Source organism: Vidua chalybeata, chromosome 2 (genome assembly GCF_026979565.1).
Source record: "Vidua chalybeata isolate OUT-0048 chromosome 2, bVidCha1 merged haplotype, whole genome shotgun sequence".
NCBI lineage: Eukaryota > Metazoa > Chordata > Aves > Passeriformes > Viduidae > Vidua > Vidua chalybeata.
In genome coordinates this window covers 94,094,435-94,114,719 of record NC_071531.1, presented here as the reverse complement: position 1 = coordinate 94,114,719, position 20,285 = coordinate 94,094,435, and positions in this window count along the sequence as shown.

Genomic DNA, 20,285 nt, shown 5'->3' with positions numbered 1-20,285 from the left:
AAACTGTAAAACCTGTGTCCTGTGTCTAAATATATATATATGTGTATATATATATATATATATTTAACATCTTTAAACCAATTATTGAAGCATTAGAACAAATTAGAGAGTTGTTGCACTGATCTCCTAAATATATTTACAGCATGATTTGTGCTAGCAATCCAAGTAAGCCATTAAAAGGTCCTAGTACCATTTTGCTGTACAATGACTTGTATTTTTCAAACAGAAGACTTTTTGGCATCCTTTGATCCTTCAGGCTGCTTATCTGACTGAGATAGATTTTTCTTTTCAGTTTCAAATATTTCAACAGATTACTGCCACTCTGTTGGCTGTCACTGTAGGTTATGTCCCCATCAGAGCACCTATATTGCTGCAAGAAAATTGTAGTATGTCAAGGAAGACTAGATCACTAATTAAAAAAGAGACCATAATAAAGTGACATCTGTTCTACTGGTGACATGCTGATGTCATGCAGATTGAATTTGACAGGGGAAAAAAACAGCTAATGGTGATAGCCAAATAAAAATCTAAAATAAACCCATCTCATGTAGATTGGCAGCACCAAAGAAGCTACTTCATCATAAGAGAAGTAAAACCAAGAAATCCTTTTTCTTCAGGAGTCTGTTTATCTTACAGTCCTCTATTTAATCTGGAAAACTAAAGTAATAAAAACCTTATAGAAGTTTTCCATGCAGGGATGGGGCTACAAAGGTGCAAGATACTTCTTTATAACCATTAAAACTGTATTCTGGAAAAGACTATGGAGTTAATATTTAATTAGAGGATACATCCTGTGCATCAGTCATTACCGTAAAGTCTTTTGTACATTTGTCCATCTGGAAAATATTAAAAAAAGCCCTTTCATAAAGATGTGAAAAGGTGAAAATAATTAGGTGTGTTAAAACAAAACCCACTCAGGGCACTTGTTCTGATGTAATCGGTACTTTTTCATGTTCCAAATCCTGCTGCTAAGAACCAGACCTTGCTCAGCTTCCCTAGACTCTAATGTACCTGGAGAAGCCAAGGAAAAAAAGCGAGGTATGTCTTGCTGTTCTTATGTCCTCTGTGGCCTCAATTGTGCATAGCTGTGCAAACCTAACACCTTTTTTTTCCAGCAGTAAGAATTGTCCAGCTACATGTTTAAAGCAAGATTTACAGCATAGTTAATCATAATAGAAAACCATAAGAAGGCTGTTGACATTGTTTAAATAGCCTGAAAATAAATTCAAACATGCATCTGGGGACACGTGGAGTTACAGATTCATTCTTCAGATGAACTTCAGCTGTGTTGAACTCATGCCCATTTTTCTACTGAGGGTGTTGTTAAAAAACATTGGCTATTTTCTTATGTATTTTGGGTCTTTCCCTAGAGATTTATAAGGTCACTGACTAAAATGCACACTTATGTTCTTCAGTTTCCACTAGCCTGCATTTTGCAATAACAGAACTGGAACAGAAAGGAATCTCTTGTCCACTAAGGATTGCAGATTTGAACTTAAGTCTCCTGAAAGTGTTCTGAGTATGACTCAGTAAGTTGAGAAATATTTGGCATTCTTTTCAGGGTGTATTCTACATAAGACACAAAAGTACGGTATGGAAACTAGTCCATAAGATCTTTAAAGAATGACATGCTGTTAGATATTTAAATATATAAAGAAATGTACTGCTTGTCCTGTAATTGGAAATCAGTTTTGTGATGTTGACATATGATGATTTTTGTCTTTTTCTAGATAAGGATAAATATCACTGACAGAGGACTAAGGATTATTTTTAAATGTAGGTGTTTTGCTTCCATTCTCATCAGGACTTGACCTAGATTTTTTTTATTGACCTGAGTTACTTTTACAGTGAAAAAAATAATGACAAATAATGCACTCCTGCAAAAAATTAAATGAGTGCAGAGGAAAGAAGTTGCATCCTAGGTACCTTTGCCTGTTATATATTAGCTAATGTGGTGAGGTTAATAAGTTTTCTAGATTTCTAACTTTTGATAACTTTTAAAAAAAAATTTAAAATTTTTTCTCTTCATGATAAATGTGTCAGTTCCCTTGAATTCATAGAATGCTAATAAATTAATTTCAGACACCTCTGACCACATCTTGGTGTATTTCTAAAGATGGCAATAAATGTGGCTCGTAAGAATCAGATTTCTGTTGAATTCCTATAAAGTTACTAGAAAACAATGTTACCCAAGTTTGTGTCTATCCTGTGCCACTGGCAGACCACATTGTTTGTCCTAATCATGCTTTTCATACATTTACAGAAACTCAAAGGTCCTACAGCACATTCTATGTTTTATGAACACAGTGATATTTCACATCTTGGCTATCATAATTTCATCTCCTATCAAATGAACAACTTACACTTGTAGAATCTCTTTTATTCAGGCCACTGCAGTCTTGCTCATGTCTCCTAATTTGTCTTTTCCCTTGTAATTACATTTTTATTGAATCAATGGACTTACCAAAGCTTTTGAATTTCCTAGTTTTCTCCAGACTCTGTTTTCAGAAGAGCTTTCATCTTATGTTTAATATCAGTTCCCATAAATTTTGCTAATCTTTCAAGTTTTGTTTTGATGTCAGTCAGTCATCAGAGGCTTACTCAGATTTACTAGCTAATTCTGAAGCCAGCCCTATTCATGTGTCAGTAGGTGGAATCTTAAAAGCAGTGTATTCTCACATCCTCACTGTAAATGTGTTTCTGTTATAAACACATCTATAACAACATAACAAGCTACATTGTGCTACAATTCCTGGTTTTATACATTAAAATGTCAAATACACAATGACAAAGGAAATCTGGAGTAGAAATGTAGTTTGAAAAACATTTACCACAGATTTTTCCACCTTTGGTAACAGGAGACTTGTGCACATAACACTATTACCTAGCTGAGGTCTTGGAAAATTACCACAGAGCAATACCCACCATGAAAAGCTATTAGTATTGATAGATCTTCATACTACTCTATTGCTATTGATGTGAATGGGAATGAACCACAGTCCCAGAGCTCCTGGTGCTGGCAGGTTTTACCAGCGGAGATTAAGTGATTGACTTTCTGTTCTTCAGCATTACAACACTATAGTGACAAAACTGCTGCTTTTCTCTTTGTCAAACAAAAACAAGGACAGAATCATCAGGTCTTCTGATCATTCCTCTGGTTCTTACATTTCTTACACAAGGATGCTTTAAATTAGTGGGTTTTTCTAAAGTTGGCAATGCAGAACCCAGCTCTAAATGCTAAGCACACCTTGAGGAACAGTCTATTATTCTGTTGAATTTAAGGAAAACAAGACATAGTAGATTAAATATTTTGCTTTCGTTCTCTTCATCTATTTTGTCCTTCCATTTCTTCAGGTATCAGTCTTAATTTACACTTCCTTACAGTGAAGAGAACTAATTTTTAACTGTGTGAAGAGCCTCTTTTCAAGCTTTAGAGCAAGTAGAATTGAGTTGTTATGAATCATTTGCTGTATTCATGACAAAGCTGGTCTCATACTGTTTTGTCTCAGATGCCTCTCACCTGGAAGAACCAGCTTAAACCAGCAACATATGCAGGTCTTGAAGAACCATTAAGTCCATCCTTCAGAGATGCAATAGTTAAAATTTATGGATTATTTTCTAGCTGCACATATGTGACAGCACTGTTCATGATACGGAAATAAAGAAATACAGAATAATAGGCTAACAGTTCATTTTTTTTTTTAATTATCTAGTGAGAGACCTCCCAGTTTATAAACAGGTTTTACTTTAAGTCAGTTGTTTATAAGGATGCTATGGATGTGAGTAGCATTCAAAGCACAGACTGTCGCTTTTTCTGCCTCCTACAAATTTTTCCTTTCTGGAATCTGTTTTGGTTTTTTTTCTAGTATGTCCTCTGCAATTAGGTGTCATTCCTTTTATTAGTCCGTAATATTCTTGTGTGATGGCTAATTAGACATCTGTAACAGAGGTCAAAACTGTGATAAATTCTTTGTACCTTTAAGATAAGTTAATAAGCTTGATAGGAGAGAGGTAAAGAGCAAGATCAGGGTATCTTACCTCTTTGGCTGCTGCTACATCTTTTAGGACCTGGCCAATGGGTTCCACTGGAGTGCTCTAGACATACTACCTGCAGATTATTTCTGGAAGGCTCCATAAACTTGTGCAGTTCTCCTTGTGCAAGTGGCCTTCTCTTGCTAATCACAACAAAGACCTGTAGTAGTAAATGAAAGCAGAGAATGGCCACTCTCAGTAAATTAGATGAGCTATCACAAAAGGTTAAGGAGGAAGACACCAAAATGTTTGTTCTCATCCATGGGACATGTTAATTGTGGGTTGAGTTGCATCCCACCAGAGTAAAGTTTTCATAGTATAAGATGAACATATGGATATCCTGGTGTATGACATAAGTGCATATGGCTTGTTTTGGGGCATGAAGGGCCTGCCAGGGCAGCGCTGGAGGAAAGGGGGTAGCGTGAAAGGAAGTTGGACGTGGTGCAGTCTTTCTATGCTGCCTGTTAGAAATAGCAGATGCTATCCTCCAGAGTGTGCCTTGGCATTGGCTTAGGAAGTATTAGAATGGGCCAAAATGATGCCAAGGAACATGCTTAGCCTTGGTGAGTATGAATGAGCAGGGGTATAGTGCTGACACACTTTCTTTGACCTTTATCACTTACCCATGTACAGGAACATGAGTCTTCTATGACTTGCTGGTCCTAGCAGCCAGCAGTACTCACTGGCCAGTCTGCTGATGGCCTCCTAGAAAACCTTCAGCACTGCAAGCAGACTCCTTATGTTGCTTCTGGGAACTAAGAGGCACAAACTCAAAGTAGCACTTTCAAAAGTTCAAAACAAGAAGACTCTGATTCTTCACACAGGTCATAGTTATGCTTTAGAAGTCCTTGACACAGGATACTGGGGAGGCTAAAAGCTTACAGAAATTTAGAGCCACATAAACTCACAGAAGAAAAAGCTGCAGTGTTTACTGGCTTTGTGGAAGTTACACCTGGCACAGAGAGCCCCTAAGACAGCATTGTTGAAGTTTGGGAAAATGTTCAGAGAAATTACCACTCTGTATTTGCCCCACTTATATAATCTGCCCTGTATACCTTCTGTGGCTGCTGTCAGAGACAGGATGCTGAGCTGGAGTTGTCTGGTCCAGCTGCAGTGCTCTCCCATATTTATCTTCAGTCTCATCTGCATCACTGTGCATGCCTCTAGTGAACTCAAGACATACAGAGTCTGCTGCTCTGACTGCTCATTATTTTTCCTTTGCTTTTTGTGGGGATTTGGTCCAGACAGGATCAAGTAATATATTTTTTCAGCACCTGCAGACCTAGGGCATTTTGTCATCATAAGCTTCCTGCTTAGCTTAGTAGGCTCTTCTTTAACTTTTCTGTCATTCCACTCATTTTCTGAGTGGAAACTCAAGCAGAGCAGACTATTTCTTCTAGGAAGCAGAAATGTAGCTTTTTAGCCCATTAGTGCCTCTGCTTGTAAATTAGCTTGCCTCCAGAAAAAGCTGTGTAATTCTTTAACACTGCCAGGCAATAAACTCTTCCTTTCTCTTGTAACTTTTCCTGTCAGCACTTTGTTTATCTGTTCCACAAAGTCTGCCTTTCTAAAGCTTTGTTGGTAGCCAATGGAAGAAATCTTGGGCCTATTTGCATTCTGCATCAGTGTGCAGTGTCTGAGCAGCAGCATGAAGTGTCTGCACTTAGCGTGTCAGATATGTCACGGCTTTTCAATTTCAGCTCTGCTACCACTTCTTACCTGCAAATCCTTCAATAGGCCCATATTCTAGAAAATAGAGCTGTAATTTAATATGACATGACTTTTCCTATTAAAAATGAGTACATCTGTTCACTCAGCTATGGGTTCCTCAACACCCTCCAGTAGCAGCATAATTATGAGTTCTGATTGCAACCTGCTAATGATTCCTCCCCCAAATATCTCCCAATCTAATTTTAAATGCGACATAACAAATGGTGCTAATAAACAACAAGGAGAGAACATGATAAGGGTAAATGAGTTATAGCAGTATCACAGAGGAAAATTTATTTGCACATAGATACAAGTATGAACTCAAAAGCTTATATAGGCACTAGATGTTTAAGACTGTTTAAAAAGACAAAGACATAGATATGAAATACATTCAAGACCATATCACTGCCTTTATCTTGCATGCTGTGCCTTATCTAAATCTTCTTAATGCTAAATATACAAACAAAATTTGCTTCTGTTTCTAATAGAAATTTTCATGTATTTTTAATAGACATCTAAAGTCTTAATCTTGTTCTAGAAGGTATACCATTATTTCAGGAAACTTGTTTTATCAAATTGGTTATTGTCAAAACAATTCTGAAACCTTCCACTGACTTCAGAAGGCAGATGATCAGATTCACTGACCATGTGAAGTCTATCTGTAGTCAGAGAACCCCTGAGAAAAGTCAGATATGCAAATTTAAAAGATTATACCCTTAAAGTTTCTGGTACTATCAAATGTTTTAATTATTAAATCAATATGGAAATAGGAGAGATTTTTATCCCAGTGAAGGAAATATTTATTTTTCTGTCAATTTCCATAGGTTCAGGATTTTATCTATAATGCACAAAGGAACTTTGATTTACTAGATTTAAAATCTTACTAACTTTGCAATATGTTTAGTAATATAGCAGAATATTCATTCTTGGGCAATCCAGCTGTTCTGCTAAATGTTACAGAAGCACCCTCAGGTAAAGTGTCATTGCCTTCTTCTCCCTTTTGGTTTTGCAACTTGTGTTTCTCATTGAATGCCATATGGCGCAGGTTCTTGACATCATTCATCAGTATAGCATCATGCACTCAGTTCCCCTATTGTACATGCTTTGTTTCCAACAATCAAACACTGTTGATTAATTATTTACGTAAACTTAATTATTTCCCATTAAATTTATTAAAAAGGTAAAAATAAAGCTATTTATATCTTATACATCAAAGAGTAAGCAGATTGCCCAAAAAGATAAGAATCATTTTTCCCATGCAGTAGCTGAGAAATAGGTGGGTGGTTAAGAACAGGGCTTTTTCTTCTTCTTGCAATATCAGGTACTGATCAGAGATTGAAACAAGATTTTATCTGTTCATCTACTGTCTTTCTAATCTAGAATCTTAGGCTTTTTAAGCCTTGGAATTATATTGCAGATAACTAGGAAACACACAGGCATGCTAGAATAAGTTATTTTGCAATTCAGTCATTCAGTCATCTCTATTAGGCTTGCCAAGGAGGAGGGCAGATGTAAATAGCAAAATTTACACTTTGTCAGCATTGTAGAAGTTACAAGTTTCTATGGATCTATTTTGAAGGCATTCAGTAGGATATAAGAGTTAAGAAAGTAATAACAGATTTTTTTTTTCATTTTAAATTAATGTAGATCTACTCTTAGGGTTTTTGATATGTGATTATCTGTTCAAAGTGTGTTCAATTTAAATGTTGCTTTATTCCTGATCTGTCTGAATGTCATCTTTGATTTTTATATGTCATATGAGGAGATCCTGGATTTTAAAATCACTTCTATTACATAGTGGTTCATTTGGACTAAGTTTCATTTTGTAGTGTCGTGGTCATCACATTTGCCTGTCATGAAAGGTGGTTTGAAACTGGGTGGAAACACTGTGTTTTGGGGGAGCAATCCTCAGATTGTTCATAAGTCTATAGAACTTGCTGAGTTTCATCCCAGAATCCTGAGGGAATTGGCTGATGTAATTGCCAAGCCACTCCCCTCCCCATCATATCTGAGAAGTCATGGCAGTCAGATGAAGTTCCCAGTGACTGGAAAACGGGAAATGTTTTACCTATCTTTAAAAAGGTTAGAAAGGAGGACCCTGTGAACAAGCACCCTGTCAGCCTCCCCTCTGTGCCTGGGAAGGCCATGGAACAGATCCTTCTGCAAGCTGTGCTGAGGCACATGGAGGACAGGAAGGTGATTTAATTCAGCCATCACAGCTTCACCAAGGGCAAGTTCTGCTTAACCAACCTAGTGGCCTTCTCCAATGGAGTGACTACATCAGTGGACAAGGACAGAGCTATTATCTATCTGAACTCTTAAGCTTTTGACACTGTCATCCACAACATCCTTCTCTCTAAATTGGAGAGGGACGGTTTTAGTAGGTGGACTATTGAGTGGATAAGGAATTGGATGAAAGATCACATCCAGAGGGTAGTGGTCAATGGCTCAGAGTCCTGATGGATGTCAGTGTTGTCCCTCAGGATTCTGTACTCAGACCAGTGTTATTTAATGTTTTCATTAATGACATAGAATTATAGAATCATAGAATCATTGAGACGTACAAGATCAATCAGTCTACCCAGCAGTATCACTGTAACCCCTAAGACACTAAACCACATCACCCAGTGCCAGATCCAAATGCCTTTCTAACTCATCCAGGGATGGTGGCTCCATCACATCCTTGGGCAAACTATTCCTATACCTGACCACCATAACAGTAAAAAATTTTTTCTACTATATAATCTGGATCTCCCCTGTCTCAGTTTGAGGCCATTTCCTCTGGTTCTTTCACTGCAGGCATGGTAAAAGAGACCAGCCCCCACCTTACTACAACCTCTTTTCAAGGAGTTGTAGAGAGCAATGAGGTCCCTCCTGAGCCTCCTCTTCCCAAGACTAAACAAACCTAGCTCCCTCAGCTGGGGATTCTTTATTATATTAAAAGCAAATGTAAAGATGCAATCTAATTCAAATCTATGTAAATTCAAGTGTTCCCACTGATTAGAATGGAGGATGTTTCAAGCAGTCGTCATGCTACTGCAAGTAGAGTAAAAATCCCACAGATTTTGCAGAGAACACAAGATGGCTTTCAAAAACTTGGGTTAGACAGGATAGCAAAGGCAATGTACAGAAATACAGGCGATAGATTTTTTCTTCCCTTTCTTTTCTAGTTTCCATCCCTCTTCTCTTTCCCTCTGTACCAGGATATAATATTGTCTTGTACGTAACTCTAACGCTTTCTGCTGGTAGTGGTAGTGTGATGTGCAGAGGAAGATTTTTAGCCCCTTGCTGCTTCCCAAGTCTAGCAAGGTTCCGTAATTACTCTTGAATCCCAAATCCCAAGTTCCTTTGCCTGTGAGCATGGGAATCACACTGATTTTGGTGTCTGGGAAACTTCAGTACAACAAGAAACTAAGCAGAATTCTAGGCCAAATGAAATATCAGTTTATAATGTAATTTTGAAAATCTGCTGATATATGCAGTCTTGGGGCAAATTAAAACCTCAGCAGGTGTAATACCATGCTGTGCAAAAATATTGCAATTGATGCTTCTATTTTTTACTGTAATTGTCTGAGACCCTCAGGAGAATACATACCAGACTCCAAAGGAAAGTGCATTTGTAAGCTCTATAAACTGGTGTTTTGAACAGCACGGGGATGTGAAAAAGAAAAATGACACTTCATGAGGTTCTGGATGAGAAAAACAAATTAGATCCTTCTGTTATAGCTGCTGCTAGTCATAAACTCATAGGTTTGTTTTTGTTTAAAAATAATCCAAAGTGCCTTTTTATTGTAAAAATAAATTATTGCTCATAAAAAAATTTCAGGAGGTGGATGTTTTATTATCATGGCTGACACAAGAATAATGCGCAGCACGAGAAGCTTCCTACTGTGACAGAATTCAAATGTTAACAGAAATTTAAGTATTCGTCTATAGTACAGAACAGGAGATTTTATTGCACTGCCCTAAATGATCAGGTCATTTCCCCATAGGTAAAGTGATACAAATCTGGCTGCCACTGTGTATGTTCCTCTGGTCCTGACTTTACCTCTTGCAAACATTGCCTCATGTCCCCAAGCCAAACAGAATCGACCCTCTCTACAATCAGAGAAGGCAGCATATGCTGTGGGCCCTTTGAGGCCTTTTTCTGTATTTCTCTGCTGTCCTCTCTCTGGACTAGGGTATTGTATGATTCAGGGACAGTTCTACGATGTAAATTCTTGTAAACAACCAAGGGAAGCATTCAACCAAATTATTTTTACAACCACCACAGAGATGTTGAATTTCTGTAATGTTGATCTAAGTTGCTCCTGGTCCTAACCAACCTGAAAAGATGCAAATAATCTGCCTTGCTGTGCTTCTGCTTCCAAGATTAAAATAGTCCCATTAAAATATAAATGTTATGATGGCCGTGTTTTAAAGGGTCCAGTGACACCTCATATTTCCTGGAGCAGCCAGTCCTTCTGCAGTGAGAAAGGTAGGAGTCACACAGCTGCTGACAAAATGCAGTGGGAGAACTAGAGTCTATTGCCTGCTGTTTCCATTTATCTGGGGAGGCAGCAGGTCCCTTGTTTAAATCTCTGTGACTACAAATACAATGTGTAGTGCTTATTAAAAATATAACTGTCCTATATATAATAAATGCTCTGCTAATGGTGCTAGGAAAGAAAAAGGCTTTCTTCAGGATTTGTTTTTTCTTCACTTGAAATCAAAATGTAAGGTTTTGTCAGCTCCTACAGATCTTTAACTTTCTGCTCCATCACTTAGAGACTTTTTCTTGCTGCAACTGGTTAATGGTAAACAATTATCTGTATTCCTTATCCAAGCTACCTACATGACTTTTTGACCCTCAAAGCCATCTCATCAACCATACCATTAAATGAACATTATAAAAATAAAAAATGTAACAAACTGTCATGTAAACTCTCTACAGTTAATAGGAAAGTCTGGATTAGCTCAGGAATTGGTATGACTTTTTATTTTAAAAAGCACTGGTCACTGAAAAATATTAAGTAGAAATCTAGAATTTCCTACTTTTATATCATCACAGAAGTGTGGCTAGTTTCTAGCCCCCATCAAGGAAGTATGATTCATCAATAAAGAAGCAGAATCACATCTTCCTTATCTGCTGTTACCCTTTAACTATTTTATGTGCCTTCAACAGTAAAGCAGCTATAATAGCAAAGTCATCTAGAATCTCTGATGCTTCAGTATATTTAATTTATAATTTAAAATATATAATAGATAAATGTCATTCCAAGTATATTGCTTAACATTTATTGAAATTGACTTTTTCTCCCCTTATTTTTAAACTCTATTACAGGGACATCCAGTTATTCAGGCAAAATTGTCTATGTGCTTGGTCACTCAAGAAACAAAATTGAGCAATATATTTTGTACACATCTCCTTTAGCTCCTTATTTTCATTAGCCATTTGTCAAGTGCTCAAAATTCAGACATTTGTGTTGTAAGAAGTTGGTAAAATTCCAAAAAGTGCCTGATGTTTGAAGTTCTCAACATACTTTGGAAATGACCCCTAAATGATCAAAGCCGTATGGGTATATCTGAGAATTTTCATCCATCTAATTCTTTTTTTAGTTTTGTCACAGAGAAATTACAAAGGAACCACTTCCTCTGAGACCTGAGCATGTTTGTGTAGTCAATAAGAATCAAACTCTGCAGTAAAAAGATTAGTCCCATAAATGTGGCAGATCATGGACATGCTCCTCTTCCTTATTTCTCATGGCTTTTCAGTTTAAATGGTTAAATTAAATATTAAAAATCTGTTTGTTCCTCTAGTGATAGGTTGCCTGCAAACTGTTGGTGGGTCGATATGGCTAAAATAGCATATGTGTGAGTGTGACAGCTATATTTATATCACCAGATGAGATTGTTGTTTGAGGCAACACCGAAACCCCTGTACAATAAGGGGTCTCCCCATGCTTCTCCAGTCCTTCCCATTTGGTGCTGCCAGCCAGGAAGGTCACAATTAGGATCTTGAGTCACAGACCAAAGCTGCCTGTGATCCTTGAGTACAGCTGTTGATTAAGGAACATGCTAAAACTGGGGGCCACTGAAAGTATTTGCTTATTTTGTCTTGTTTTTATTGCTTCCTGAAAATGCAAGAAAAGTCAAAGCAGCACAACATTTCTGAAAAGGAACATCTACTAAAAAATGTTCTCAGCTGGAAATCACCAACCTTGTATTTCCAGCTGCTTAGAGATTATTCTTTTAAGTCAAAGGAGTTTTGTGGGTTGATCCAAACTATTTTCCCAGCTCTTCATTTCACAAGACAGAATCGATTTTCCTTGTTTGTTTGGAACTTGATCCAAGTTTCTGTTTAGGTCAGCAAACTGAAAAAAAAAAAAAAAACAGTGATTTGCATGGTTCTGTGACCTTCTGGTAGAAAAAAAATAAAAAACATCTACAAAAGAGGCATGTCTGAGTCACAAAGCTGGACTAGGATTGCCCCTACCTCTGCCTGCCAGGGTGCAGCCTGTGATGCTTGGGGTCTGTATGGATTCACATACCAGTGAGTCCGGTGCCAGGGCCCATGCCTGAGGCACAGCAGCAGGGAGTTGGGACTTGCACAGATCCAGCAATACTGACACTGAGTGTCTGCACTGTACCTATTGCTGCTATAAAAGGATTTAAATCCAGGAAATATGGTTGGAAAATTCAACTAGACCAATATACCTTGCTGTCCTGTTGACATAATTTCTTTTTCAGCAAGAGACTGATTTTAGTAATTATGATTCAAACCCCTGATGTTATTGAAATTCTTTCTACTATTTATTTTAGATACTGGGTCGCTTGAGTTCTTTTACAGACCCACCTCTCCCTGTCTGACTGTGCTCTCCTGCCCCCAGCTCTGGGTGCTACCCTGTAAGAGGGCTGCAGCCCACGAGGTGGCAGAGCTTGCCTTGGAGAGCAGCCTTTGGTGAAAAAACCTTTTTTTTTTTTTTTTTTGCTAGCAAAGCTCCCTCCCTATGAGCTTTCTTCTATTTGCTCATTAATTGCAAATGTAGTTTCCTTTTTGCACATAAATCATAATTTCCTTAGACAAATAAAGAAAAATATTCAGCCAAATGTAGACATGGAGATCAGTTTTTATATTGATTTTGATTCAAAGGTTCTTCTGTCAACAAATATAGGATTTTTCTGTCTAAGTTCATTTACGTCAGGAGTTCCAAACTAGTTGAACAAGTTGTAATTTGTTTGACCTCACTAAAATTTAACTCAGTTTCAGAGTTTGTCTAAAAATTTAGAAATGGCAAAACCAAGTGAAAAATATTCAACCCTTCAGCTTTTAGAGTAGCAAATAATTTTTTTTAAAAAAAGCTTTGAAAACCATTTCCCAACAAGAAATAGCTGTTACTGTTTAGAAATTAGTAAATTTTCATCTGTTTATCACAAATATTTAACATGAGCCTGCTCAATATAACTTGACCAGTAAAGAAGTTCCAGCATGTGACTGCAGAACACATATTCCTTTTTCCAACTTCCAGACATGATAGGGAAAGCAAATATGATTAACCGAATTCTAAATCAGAGTCAGCGATGTTATTGCAGGAGTTAGTAGCAGTGCAATGTTCTTACTAAGTGTGCCCATCCCTATAACAAATCTGAACAGGAGAGTTATTTAAAGAGATTAAATGATGCAGAATAAAGCTTCCAAAAGCTGTAATTGAAAGTGACAGAAACATTAGCTTTGAAACAAGTAACATTTAATCACACAGATTATACAGAAACATAATTTTTGTATGTTGTTTTCTTCAATAGAATTTAATTTTAATCTGTTGAGACAGCTCATCATTTTCAGCTGCCTACTGCCAGAAGCCTGTCAGAGTATGTAAATGCACAGCTACTGTGAGGAGTGGGACCTGTTCTCTCCAACACTGGCCTCAATTTATGCATGCCTAAAATTTCAGGTGCTCCTACCTGCACCTGCGGGTTGCACCACTTCTTGCCTTTGTATGTACCATTTGAAAGGTTGAATTTCTGAACTTCTGGAGAAGCAGTGTAGTCCCAATGGAAGCATCATATTTGTGCAGTCAAAAGTAGAATATTAATAAAGGGCAAAGGCACGAAGGAAAAAAGCATGAAAAAACCTTTACACAAACACACAGAGTCCAGGAGAAGGATTCAAACCTTCTCGTAAATAACATTTGATTTTATTCTCCTGCAGGTATACAGGAAGTCCCAATGGGATCACAGCAGCTGAAAGCAGAAAAGAATTTGTGCATAGTTTGATTAGTCAGGACACAGAGTGAATCTCAGTATAGTGCTGGAGTAACAACAGCTCATCTGATGTTGCAGAACACATGGATTTACCAGTGCCCCCGCCCTGCCTGTTATGAAACCAAGCTCTGTATTTGCAGAACGTGTGAGCAGGAGCAAATGTGACCTTCAGGAAGACTGATATGAAGTGCCTTTGCCTCCTGGGAACTCAGAAGAGCAACAGACGGGAGGAACTCATGTTGACACTAACCTGCTGTTTATAGCAGCCAAAAGTACATGTGAAAGCATGTAAAAAACTCCAAGCACTTTGGATGGGTTACCATCAAATTTTTTGAGTTTATTTGCTCTTGTTATAAAACATGTTTGAAAATGAAGCCAACTGTCTAAAATAAGTGTTTGAACAACAAGGTGCTAGGGAGGTTTCTTTTATTTTTTTCTAAAAGTGCCTTTCTTTGCTAATATGGAAGTTTAAAAAAAATAGGATTCACCTGTGTTTCCCTCTCAGCTTCTTACAAAGTCTGAATTATTTAGAGATGCCTTTTATTTTAGAGAAGGTCATATCAAAAGTTCAGCATGGCCAGATTTTGAGAAAACAAGAATTTTGTATCTAGAGCAGTTCCTTTTGGCTGATGGTGAGAATATTAAAACAGAAGCAGTTTCAGTGTGAATTGCAATCAGGGCTTAGATCCTGACCAGGGCAGGGACTGCTCTGATCTCCCTTCCTGCCCCACAGTTCAGGCTGGGGTTTGTTCTGCTCCCATGGCACAGGTCCTGGCACTGATGACTGAGCACCAGGGCAGGTAAAGTTTGGATAAAGGAGCCAAAAGTCTAGAATAAATGATTAATTTATCTATATCCAAAGTAAATGATGCTATCTTCAGGGTAGGGACTGTCTTACCATGTTTGTTTGCAAATGTTTGAGCTTTTCACCCTTTGTCAGTAATAAATGATAACATCGCAAGGAAGGAAAATGGACTTCAGAAAAGACTGCCGGCTTAAAAAGAGCAGCCAGAGAGATTAGGCCTACAGGCATAGCTTTAATGGTGATACTGTCACTGAGAAAGACACAAGCTCTTGCCAAAGGGCTGTTATAACACTGTGTTTGTTACAGTGTTCAGTACAGGACATGCAGTCGCCCTAGCACAGAGTAACACTTACTATATTGTGCTCAGAATGAGTAACGAATATCATGTGAGTACGGAATGTATCAGATCTTTCCAAAACTGTGTCTGGGCAGGCAAGCGGGTTTGCTGCCTCACTCAGCAGGACACTCAAGCTACTTTGTGCTGCTTTGATGGCACAATGCTGCTAGGAGGTTTTCATGACTGGCTGCTTAGAAATGCTGTTTGTATGAGGACAAAAGCCCATGATGGACAGGAAATCCAGCATGATTTGGTCCCAGTGTCCCAATGTCACACACAATCTTGATTGTCTCCGAGTCAAGAATCTGCAGGGATTTTGACAAGCTACTGCTGCCCCTTGTGCATCACATTTTTAACTGTTGGTTGTTGGCAACTGTGATCAAAAGGTCATAATTTCTGATTTCTCCCCAGCTATTGATGGTACCGATAGAGGGATTTTGCTACATTATATAATATTCATTTTAATTCAGAAGCAAAATTATTCCTTTGTGGTACTCTCTGCTTCCCTTGTTGATGTGGTCCAGGTAATAGTTGTGGATTTCTCTGGACATGACTGGTTCATCAGACACCAGAAACCACAGTGCAAATAATGGAGAATGGGAGTTTACTGTCTCATGGACTGATGGGCCTCAGGTCTGTGCCTTGCTCCTGTCTGCTCATGGCACCATTATGGGGAAAACAACAAACCTGGAGCACTCCTGAATGCCAGGTGACTGCCACTTCGTTCATGATTCGGAGTGCTGAAGACCTGTTGGTACCTAGACCAATAAATCTAAATTGGCTTCCTACCAGGGCCTCTTACAAGGCCTCTCATAACTAAGTTCTGTGATTTTGGTGTTGCAAAGACCTGGGCAGCTCTTGCAAGGTGTGCTGGTGACACTGACCAATTACATACATCTCCCAGAATTACTTTTAGGGCATGATGTAGACAAAAAGTATCTGCAGATTTTGAGGAAGATAAGTGAATTTGGAAGATAAAGAAATTGGTGACATTTTATTTATCTGTGTGTGGAGAGAACAACCATTATATCCAACTTTGGATAAACATCTACTAAAGCTTCTGAACAACCAACTAGGCAAGGGGGAGTTGTCATAAAAAAATAGAGTGTGTTTCTATAAAGAGTCTTATTTATCTGAGATGATAGAATAAAAGCTGATTAGAAAAGCTTAATACAGAAAAAGCTATATCAGTTTTATAGCAGAGTAGCTGCCCATAAATTCAATGGAATTTCACCAGCATTGAAAACACAATGGAAAAGAAAAGACATTCTGAATCCAAAGAGAAAACAAGATCAAAGATTACTTTGCTTATTTTGATAATAAAATAAATACTGTGAGAACATGGAACGTATTATTAGGTTAGAAAAATTAGCAATGCTATTTTTACAGAAATGTCATTGATGATAAATTCACTGCTCAGTAAACTTTTCAAAGGCTAAGAGAGTGATAATTTCAACTTTTGGTTCTTCATGTTAACAAACACTGTGCTATAGAATCTGCTATAAATGTCATCCATAACAAAAAGGAAGAACAAATACTTGGCTATGAAAGGACACCTGATTTTCTGAAGTAGCATACTTCTACTGAGTTATATCTCCCTTTTAGTTTAAAATCTTTTTTGTTTATTCTTTTAGAAAATTGACAAACTTTCCATTCTGCATAAATATCTAAACTTCCTTAGTAAAAAAAAAAAAAAAAAAAAAAGCTGCACAAAAATTAATAGTTTCCTTTTTTTTCCCTGTAAAATCACTTCATAAACACTTTCAAAAGCTGTCAATCTAGCAATTTCCCCAGATGTCTTGTTATAGCTTAGTAATTAAATTGTAGTCTCTGAGCTGTCTTTTTCATAGATAAGTTTACAGGAAATGCATCTTCATCCTTGTCTAGCACAGTATAAAAATGTAAGCTGGGAATACAGTTGTATTTATTGATTTTTCAGAATTTGTAATTCCTTTCAAAAGGACTTTACTTGGCTCTTTTGAGCTTTCACAAACTGTTGAAGGCAGAAAACAATAATGGTTTGAAAAGATACTTCTAGGGAATTTTATGATCTTATAAGATTTGACACGGGATCTGCATTAGAAATGTGTTCTCCTTGGTACTCACCTACTCTTTGCAATATCTGGTTACAAATAATGGAATTGCTACATTCTTTGTTTAATAAAATGTGTCTGACTACAAGATCTCACAAATAATGTGCTGTGTTTAAAGCAATGTGTACATCACAAGCACTAATGTGAAGTGTGTTTGCAATTCCACACCAAAAAGCCAAAGCAGTAGAGAAGATAATCACCGGAATTGATCTCTTGGGAAGTAAGCGAACTAATCCCAGCATTCTACTGGGAGATGAGCTTCTAGCTTCTTCATGTCCCTGTCTAAGGACTGATAGTAGAATCTTCCTGCCTGACCTTGGTGTCAGAGCAGTAGGCACAGCAAGGCACCTATGGCTGTTCTGTTCTTGGTGACTGCTTACCAGAGCCTGGAGCTGCATGTGGCTTTTTGTTTCCCAGCAGATGCCCCTTGCCCAAGCACAGTCTCCAGGCAGGCAAAGAAATATTCTACCAAAGCCACACCACTGGGAGTGTGCAGCAAGCCTGGCACTGAACTCCTGTGTCCTTGCAACTATACCTTCCTAGGGACTCAGTGCCAAGGCTTTGTCCACAGCAGAGATCCCAAGGCAGCCTCAGTGCCTGGCAGAGCAGTGAGCCATAGTCCACAGGCCACCCACTCTCTCCTCTGCCACTGTGGCAGCCAGGGTTGGCCTTAGGGACCCACAGCCCTACCTTTGCAGGGCAATCCAAGAGCAGGGCAATCCTACCTTGCAGGGCAAGCCTCATGGGATGGGAACTGCTCATATCACCTCAGCTGGGCTGAATTTACCCAAAGGTTTCCGGACTTGTTTTCCAGGAACTTGACATATAGCTCATAGTGTTGGATGTGGGGGCCAAGTTAAAGCTTCCCATACCCTGGACTTGTATCTCAGCCTACTGAATGTGGCAAGAGGGAAGGAGAGAGTCATCCTTCTCTCCTGATGACATGATTTCACATGGAAACATTACCCAAGGCAGCAGATTTCCAAGAGGACTCCCAACCCACTGGATTAGAGATGTATCCTGACACTCACGCTCATGTTTCCATGTCTGTTTGAATATGTCATAAAAAATCAATCAAGTACCACAAGAAGGACAAAAGCAGTTCCCACTTAAGGATAATATAGAGGCTTGTAATTGTTAGACTACCAACAAATTTAAAATTTTGATATCATTCTCTCAGAAAGCTTATTTATTCAAGTGAATTTGTGCTGGGATTACCCAAGAGAATTTTCTCCAATCTGGAGTACATCACAGTTTCTACGGGTATGCACCAATCCTTCCTATTGGAGATGCTTGAAGTGTCTATATAGCCAAAATAAATGGAAATAAAGAGTCTCCATTATTTTTTACCAAGTATATAGTGTCTTCCCACCCAAATAAAAACATGTTTCTGCAGCCGTGACCTCCTGAGTCATTTGGCTGAATATTCTTCATTTATGCAGCTGCATCCTTCCCCAAACACCTCTTAATCATGCAAAAAAATTCAGTGTCTGCTTTGCATTAAAAAACTACATCCATAACAGGTCTGAAACTGCTGAACATTGCAGTGCAGTGATTGCAGCACTTTTTCCAGTTTTACTAGTGATATCAGAAGGTCAAACTTTGTATCAGTATTGAGTGGGACTTGTTTTCATCCAACTATTTGCTTTCCAATATGCATGTTCCTCAGATATAAAGATACATGCTTTTCCAACATCACTGAGAATCTAACATGGACTGCAACACAATTTGCAACAAGATCTCCATTTACTGCTTTTTGTTGTTGCTGCAGACTATCTTAAATTATTGTGAGATTATTCAGAATGTTGTGGCTTCTCAAAGTTGATTTTCTCTTAAAACATTGCAGCAATTTTGTTCCATGCTTCTTGTTTTCCATTTGATAATTCAAGGACTTGGACTGAATGAATTAATTATGAGTCATGTACATTATGAACTATTCCATGTATTAGGACCACAGCTGTTTACTGCCATTAATTATTGAGATCATTTTGGGATGAACTTTGTTATAACCTTGAAATGAGCAAGCTGATGGGGCAACCAATGTAAAGTTTTTCCATAGCTCTGGAATATCTTTCTCTAGGAAAAGCTGCAGAAGTATTTTAAAAACAATTTTAATTTCAAAATTATCTGAAGAATAAACCAGAAAATATTTTCCATCTATGGCAAGAGCTAAACTGGGTTCATCTCTATTTCAAAAATCAAAGAATTCCAAATCATTTCTTGTCCTGTTTATCAGAAAATAGAGATGGTATGAATAGCCTATTGTTAGTAACAAGCTTTGCTTCATCAAGTCAATAAATGGTTGAGTTGTTATATCATGTAGTTTCAGTTCATGAATTGTGCATCTGTTCAAGCCTCAACAGACTGAGTGTGCCTGTTTACAGGCTGCAAACTTTCCCTAGCTCGCAATTTCACTTTTTAAAAAAGAAATTAAATTGCTAAAGAGAAATCAACATGAGAGTTAGGTTAATTAGGGATACTTAGCAGTCGAGTTTGTCTCGAACCTGTGAATGGCAAGAAACACTGCAAGCAAAGCTTCCCAAACGCCCTGTTTTCTTTAATATAATAACTACCAAAGCTAACTCTTACCAGTGTATTAATTTGAATGGCACAACCAAGCAGATTTTGGGAAATTATCAGCACCTTTGATCTCCTGATCCACATATGCAAACCTCTTTGATGTCAGGTGGAAACCCAGCATGAATAAAAGACAGCCTATTTTCTGAGCAACAGAGGCTGATCTGGAAAAGGTCAGGCAGAGAAAATAGATACATACATAAGCCAGAATCATACTAAAGAAAAATGCCATCTTTCTCTAACTGGCTAAATGAACTTTTCTGAGGCTATTTGCTTTGCTTTGTTATTCTTTACTGAAAGTGAAATACAATGCATAGAGACTTGTGGGTGTAGCATTTCACTTCCTGGCTTTGACATTTCTGGTGGGTTATTACTGCTAAATATTTGTGAGTGTTCGTGACCTTCAGAGCTCAAAGAGCTGCCACCAGGAGGTAGATACACACAGAGCCACAATTAGTGCAGCATTTCAAGTACCTGTGGAAGCTCTATT